At 39.9% G+C, this 7,784-nt stretch overlaps 1 protein-coding gene across 1 annotated transcript in view; it reads left to right on the top strand.

Moving 5' to 3' along the window:
* Positions 1-7,784, top strand: part of SLIT3 (slit homolog 3 (Drosophila)) — a gene marked incomplete at both ends in the record, with an annotated part of 216,259 nt that overhangs the window by 26,119 nt on the left and 182,356 nt on the right. The window lies entirely within an intron of this gene.

The raw sequence follows: 7,784 nt of genomic DNA, 5'->3' as shown, positions 1-7,784 counted from the left end.
AGCAGCATTCCAAGTGCGTCCGACAACGCTCTGCAGCCACAAACCTGCCCGGGGCTGCCTAACGCCGAGCAGCGGATGGGTAACAGGTTCGTGGGGAGCAATATTGTGAGCTATGTGACCATTGCCCTAGACAAAAAGCTGTTTGAAAGCTGTTTGGTATGTCAGAGGGAGGAGAGACGGGTGCTTGGCAGGCTTGTTCAGTGCAGTCATTGGCTTTTGGGGAGGATCCTTCTCTGAGGGCTGAAATAACACCACGTTGTGCTCTTCATGTACCACAAACTTTACGCGTTGGCTGTTAAAGCTGCAGCACATACCCCTCAAAAAAAGAAAAGAAAAGGATTTGACAGTGCAAGCTGACTCTGACAGAGAAGCAGCACATTACATTTAGAGCAGGGTCATTGTAATGTAAATCCGATATTACCCAGAACTCGGTATCTGAGCAGATAATATGCTTATTACTAATAGTGACTTGTTCACGTAAAGACCTTTTCTGGAATAGGTTTTCACTATATGAACTGATATAAAGCTTTCCCTGTCACCTAAAGTTAATCCTGCAAAGCTGAGTGTTGATACATGTGAATGCTCACATTATAAGCCAAAATGGGAGGGGGAACACACAACACGGCCCCTCCAGAATTCAAATCCTCAGCATCTGACCAGAAGTTAATGCTGGACCAGCACTGATACAGTACACACTTAATGACAGCAGGGAAGGCCTGCCCAGACTGCTGCAGAGCTTGCCCTTAAATTACATGGGATGAAACAGCAAATGGTAGGTGGTTAAAATAAGTACCTGCCTCACACGCTCCTGGCACCTGGAGATCCAGCAGAGTCACGACATTGCCTTTGGCTGCTGAGAGCAAGCAGAACTGTGGGCTGTATAGGCAGCCCTGTGCCATGCACAGCAGGAGTCTGAATACACATGTGGCAGTACAGGGAATTCTTCCTCAAGGGCTCTACCCTGCGTGTACTGATGCTCAAAGGAGTTCTGCCATCAGTGTGGGCAGAAGCTCAGCTTTCTGAGGGATCTGGAGTGGTGGCTGTGTCTGTCACAGGCAGCTGAGCTGCCTTTGGCCCCTCTCCCTCCCAGGGGGACATTGATGTTGATCAGAAAGTGTGTGTTGCTTGTATTGAGTTAGCAGGAGGTTTCTGCAGTGGTTCTTATCTGGGAACTTACATTATTAAGAGTATTGTTCGAATCCTATATTAATAGCACTTTTCAGGAAAAGTAATGTGTTACCACTCTAAAGTTTTACTTGCCTGTCAGATTGAAATGTCTACTGTGTGGTGAAAGACAGGAAGAAAAGAAAAAAAATCATGAACTCCTTTAAAATTGGCTTTTATTTTTTGATGGGCTGATTTTCCATACCTGCAGAGTGAATCAGTCCTCCTCTGACAGCAGACTGTGCTATAACTTTCACTAAAATAGGCTGGACAGTAAATGTAGCCCTTTTTTTTGTAATATACTGAGTTTTGCAGGCTCTGCAGAAGTTGCTGGGAGCGCATTCTGTCTCCCTAGGATGTAGTAAATGCTGAATTAGTTTATTTACCTCTCTGCTTTTAATTGGGTAATCTTATGCCAGTTATTTGTGGATGGGAGAAGAGGAGGATATATAAAATACATCATAATCAGTTCTTTAATGCATTTTTAATTTTCAGTACAGACACACTGCTACAGGAAAAATCAATCTTAATTCTAAAAGATGAGAAAATAGATTGATAGTATCTATTTCTAAACTTATTTTTCTTGCAGTCACAAAATATGAGTTTTATACTTCCAACCTAATCTGATTTTTTCCCATGTTTTTCTTCAAAGTCTGAGCATTTAATCTATCAAAATAAATTTGCTTAATGCCTCAGAGAATATCATATCTTCAGTTGTAAAACAGTCATAAATGTTAAAATTTAAAATTATCTGAATCATCAAAGAACATTAACAAGTGAAACCAAATTTCATCGTTTCAGACCTACCGTGTGTTTTATGCAGATATATTTTAACCTATAATGCAATATGTAGAAAATATTTAATGATTCTGGCAAAAATATAATCTAATTATCTGTTTGAACAGTTTGCCAGTGTACCAAAGAATGTATTTCTTCTTTATCGCACTGAAATCTTGTGACCTTTCTCATATCAAATATTTCCATTGCTGCATCTTTTCTCTGCACACACCACCTGTCTACAGAGTTGTAAATTCTGTAGATAATTAGGGGCAGAGACAAAATGCTTAGCGTTACTCAAAAAATAAATTAAGAACACTTTCTTTAGAAGCACTTTGGTTTCTGGATCACACTTTTCATTCACCTTGAGTTCCTCAAAACACATCAGTGCAAGGAACTTGATGATTCAGTGCCTGTAGGGAGAGAAGGAAGTTGTGCAGTTATCATTCAAAATGAAGCACATTCCGTGGTCCCTGTTACTTATTTCTCCTTATCAACAAGTTGTTTTCATTCACTACTTTTATTTTCTTGTGTTGTGTTATGAGTATGTTCCTGTACCAACAAATAGCACAGAGGCAGAGTTGAAAACAAGAGTGAAATTTGTGTCTGATTTCAGTACTTGACATGGTGCAGTGAGTTGTGAACTTGAGCTGCAGCTTGGCTCAGACCAAGGCGCTGACTGCAGCTCCCAGTGCAAACACAGACTTTGGGTCACTTCTGTGTTTATGAGCCTCTATGTTTCCAATGTCACAAAAGGTGTCTCTGATCCCAGGATTGACCTATGTAGACCCTAATACAGGTGCCAAGTGCTGCTGCTAACTCTGAGTTGTGGGTTAAAAGCTGCAAAAATGTTGAGTATTAAGCGCTTTGGTGCCTTCTGTTGATTGCCCCTGCTGCAAGGTGAAAATGATGTCTGAGAAATGACATGCAGGCTGCCATGCTGACTGACACATCCTTTCCTGGTAGTTCTGCGTTGGGGCTGGTGTTGCTCATTTTTGTGTCAGATTGTCTGTATGGATTCCCATGAAGGTTTGGGGGTTTATCTGTTGATAAAATGGGGATTTTTAGTGCTGACATACTTCCTTTCCCCCTTTTTATAAGATGATAAAACATATTTTAGTGGGTTTGGTCTTGCATTCCAAAACATAGAAAGGCGTGTGCAACAACTGAAATGGCAATAAAATGTAAAAGGGGCATGTATTCATCAATGAATGGCAAAAGTTATTAGCTATCTTGTGACCTGTTGGAATAGAAATGCACTGAAAAGTTGAAGAAAACTCGTGTGAAACCTTCAGTAGCTGAAGCGTTTTTAGTAGGAAAAGATTTTCTGCTCTGCTTAGTTTTGACTTATGTCCTGTGGCAATAACTGGCAATAACAGTAATATTGAGAAATAAGTATTAGTGTAGCCATAAGCATGATTAAAAGTTATTTAAAAAAACCTCACAAAGCAAAACTAAACCCAAAATTAGTCTTCAAAATGACTGGCCAGTATTCCTTACGGTGTGTGATGGTATGATGTTCATATCCTTTGTAGATTAAAGATTACTCCATAGCTTTGTTTCCAAATGTCCAAAATTATGAAGGATAGGAGATAAAACCCTTCCAGAGCTCAGAATTTCACCTCCAGTCTCTTAGGATACTTGAATAAAATGTATTCATTTCAAGGTGGTTCAACAAGCTCAAACTGGATAAACTACTAATAGTGAGTGACTGAACATGCTATTGTCATTAGACTGGAAGGGCTGAACAATTTTCGCAGCAAGATACAGAGCTCAATTTAGCAAAACACCCTTTTATTTATTCATCATTGTTTTGTCTCTCCGGGGTAGCTTGAGAACTGTGTGATGACATGGCAGTTGTGCCATGTGTACAGCATGGAAAGAAGTTTACAAGTCACTGTTGACAACTTAGGTGGAGTATTTTCCTTCTTTTGTATTGTCAAAGCTGTTTTTCCTCCGAGGGACCAGAGCTTGAATGCATTCTGTTCATTGCATGAGATGTTATCATGCTGAGAGCTAATCCTAGGAGGTCAGTGGATAGTATTCTGTTAAAGAAGGCAAATGAGGTCTTGCTGGACAGAGCTGGTACAGAGTGATATGGGGTTTTGTTTGGTTTTAGTCATGTTAATTGTGGGTCTTTCATATAATATTGCTGAGCTTGAAAATCTTCCTTCCTGAATTTCACCTGCCTTGTGAAATGAATGAGCACCTAAGCTGTCATTAAGTCCATAGCAACAAACTACACACACCGGGATCCACCATTCCACCTTGGGCACTTCAGTGACAAAAATCGTGGCAATTCATTCACAAATAATACTGAAGAAGCACAGGTAAAGTTACCCAATTATTCGTAACATCAATTCCAAATCAGCCCTAAATATTTTATCCCACAATAAGAAAAAGTTTATAAGAATATTTTTTCAGATTGTAAAATGTGACCAAATTAAATGAAAACACACCACCCTTCCATCTCTAAAATCTTGAAATGAAGACAATAGGAGTCCTAGAAATTAAAGTTGTTCTGTCAGTGTTTTTATATAGAACCTTTTCTCTCCAAACATCTTCCTGACTAACCCAGAAGAGCACACAGCTACAAGGGCCGTGCGCTGACATTTCCAAGCTCTGATTTAGCCCCGAGCCATGTTCGGAGGGACACTGCGTGGTCTGTCAGATCAGTTGAGGTCTGGTCTGCAGCCCCCCGTTCTCTACATTGTCTGACACATCCAGTCCTTGCAAGCATATTACCTGTAGAAGAGGGTTATTCTTGCTTTCCTTGTTTTGATTCAATGCATTCCATTTTTAAAGTTTTCTGTTTCATCAAAGATTTAGTCTGTGCAGTTTCTGATGAAGATGTTATGGGTGAGGTGCTTATAACATGCAGTACCTTTTGTCATAGCAAACTTTCAAGAACTTCTCTAAAAAATGAATCAATGTTGTGTGCTACAGCCAGGATTTAATTGTTCCTAGGGCTGCTGCTGTATGTTGAACTCTCAGTTTTATCGTCAGTTTTACTTATTTGCGAAATGCTATTCTGGACATGTTTTAACTGGATAGAAGATTTTTATTTGCCTTCCCAATCTGGAGAGACAGGGAGCGAAGTCATGACATAATTCTAAATATATGAGATGTCATTGCTTAATGAAAGCCTGAAAATGCCACACAAATGTGATTTCCTCCTCTATTTTGCTGGAAATTATGATCGGTTGAGGCAATCAGGATCAAATTTGAACTCTGTAAATTGCGTTCCTATAACTGATACCAACATACCTAAATACAGTAATGAAAATGAAATTCTGTCTAAAATGATGTGCATAGCTGGTTTACTTACTCATACTTGAGTACGGTGAAATTAAAATGATTGGGCTTTTTAGTTTAGGCTTTTTTCTTTTTGTTTGGTTTTGGTTTTTTTCTCTTACCCAAGGATGTACGTTAGCTCAAATGTATGTAAATGAATATAAGTAATCTAAAATCTCTACTTATCTCATCAGTCAACATGTAAATAATACGTGTAGTAAAAAGAAAACTGAAGGGAGTAACCATTGGCAGTATATGAGTAATTGAAGTATTTGCCTCTGAGGTGAAATTAAGTGAAAAACAAGGAGTTTGGCATTGCTAAGAATATCCTCATTTTTCCATGTCACGCTTGTCTCACAGAGAATCAAGAACAACGGTTGGTTTGGCAATTGAGAAATGGTGCACCCAGAGTACAGAGGGGAATGGGAATTTCTGCTTTTCTTTACTCTGTTATTTATGAAACTGTCCTGTATTTTCTACCCTTCCCGTTCTTCATGCCTTCTGTATTGTTGTAGGACTGTAAGGGAAGGAGTAATGCTCCTGAAGAACCTGGCTGCTGTTATTACAAGGTTTCAGTTATATAGATCAGTTCGAGATGAAACTAACTGCAGAAATGCCTTTTTCTCGAGAACCTTTCTATAGGTACTGCACCCCCACTGGACCCCAGTGAAATGAGATGCATAATTAGCATCAAGAATTGATGGAGAAAAGTTGGGGTGCTTACATGGTTGCTTGATAAGAAAGGTTTTTATTTGCTGACGTACGTCCGTGGGAGATCCGGTGTTGCTGCTCAAGATGTGGAAATGAAATCTGAGATAACCTCTCTTGTACAGCAGATTACAAATGGGAGGCTGGAAGTACAGCATGGTGAAAGGAACACTATCCAGATGGCACTGTGGTGACAGGCTTTATATCAAAGACCAGCTGAGATAAACTAAGAGTGGGTAAGAGAGGGTCTCTGAAAATCACTGCTGCCTGTTAAAGATGTAATGTACCTCTCTCTTTATGGGGAGAATATATTTGCATAAATTCATTGATCAGTGATTTTGCTAATCCTGCTGTATTCCAGGCATGTCCTTACAAATTGATGAACATTTCTATCAGTCCTCAGTACGGATGCCTAATTATGTTACATATGTAGAAAAGATGGATTTTTGCCTTCCCGGAGCATATGTAGCAGTTGAATGCTGTGCTCATTCTCCTTTCCTGCCCCATTAGGTTGAAGAGCTTTTTCCCTTTAAGAATAGCCTGGAGCCATACAGGCTGCAGAACGTATCAAGATAAGAACAGTGCCAGGTTAGAATTATTAGTTTCATGAATCACTGACCAATATGCTTTTTGAGGGAGCCCAGTTTCATGGGTTGTGCTGTTTAAGCCTTTCATTGGTGCTACAATCACTGCTTCGAGAGATTCCAAAGTCAAAACTCCAGGAGACACAGAGATTTCTGGCAAACCTTATCTCCCATGATATAGTTTCATTTGCATGCTCTGCTCATCTTGTGACCTGCCCTCCCTCCCCTTTGACTAATACTATTTCTTCGTCAGTAATATAAAAGATGTAGAACAAGCATTTTGACTGTTGAAAGTCAAGTGAATGTGAATGACTTAATCCAGAGGACACTCAACTGGGTATTTAATGCGAACGTGCGGCTCAACACCTTAACCAAGAACTGAGCTGAAGACTATGATGGGAATAAAGCTCCTTGCTGATAAAGTTGAGGTGATGGCACAGATCTGAGGGAACGTAACAAGTTCAAGGTAGACAGAGAATCATTTTGCTGTACTTTGCCATGCATTGTTTGTATGACTCCCCAGAGCAGTGATGACGATTCTCCGGTAGCTGGATGTAATTCTGTCAGCACCAATACAGCCTCTTTGGCTAGAGGAGGAGGCTGCATGCCTGTGCAGCATATGTTTCTGTGATATCAGTATCAAATATACCAGGATGTGCTCAGCTCTTCTGTGATGCCCTTCAGGGTCCAGAACTGATGGTGTATGTGGGAGCTCCTTCTTGCTTTGGGATCAGTCACCACAACAGCAAAAAATGATTTCAAAAAATGTTGCGAAACACATAATGGTTCCCTTCTTTTTGTTGTGTGCAATTAAAGGCATTGTGTGTGACCTATAGAGGTACAAATGGTTTGTCTTTCTCAGAGGTTGCTTTTGTCCCTCTGCTGTGCTAAGTACAACAACATAGACAAAGCTCTGAGCTGTAGCCAGTCCTTATACAAGGGAAGACTCAGCAGCCTGTTTGTCTGGAAAGAGAGGGTAAAATTATGATGGGAGCTCTGTATACCAGAATTGTTGAGCTCCCAATACAAGCATGGTGTCAGATATTTAAACTTAAACTGTAGTTGCAAGGATCAGGGTGTTATGCTTTACTTATTACTGGCATAGTTCAGTGTTTTTAGCTGGGACAGTAATATTGTGTCTATGGTAAATTTAGAAAATTAGAAATAAAATCAGTAATATGTGGATAGTTAGCCTGGAAGCAAAGTACATGACTACATCTGCACCTGAAAAAAAATGCATACATAGAAACTTCTGAT

This window comes from Acanthisitta chloris, unplaced genomic scaffold (genome assembly GCF_000695815.1).
Source record: "Acanthisitta chloris isolate BGI_N310 unplaced genomic scaffold, ASM69581v1 scaffold375, whole genome shotgun sequence".
Taxonomy (NCBI): Eukaryota; Metazoa; Chordata; class Aves; order Passeriformes; family Acanthisittidae; genus Acanthisitta; species Acanthisitta chloris.
This window is presented reverse-complemented; position numbering and strand designations above follow the sequence as displayed.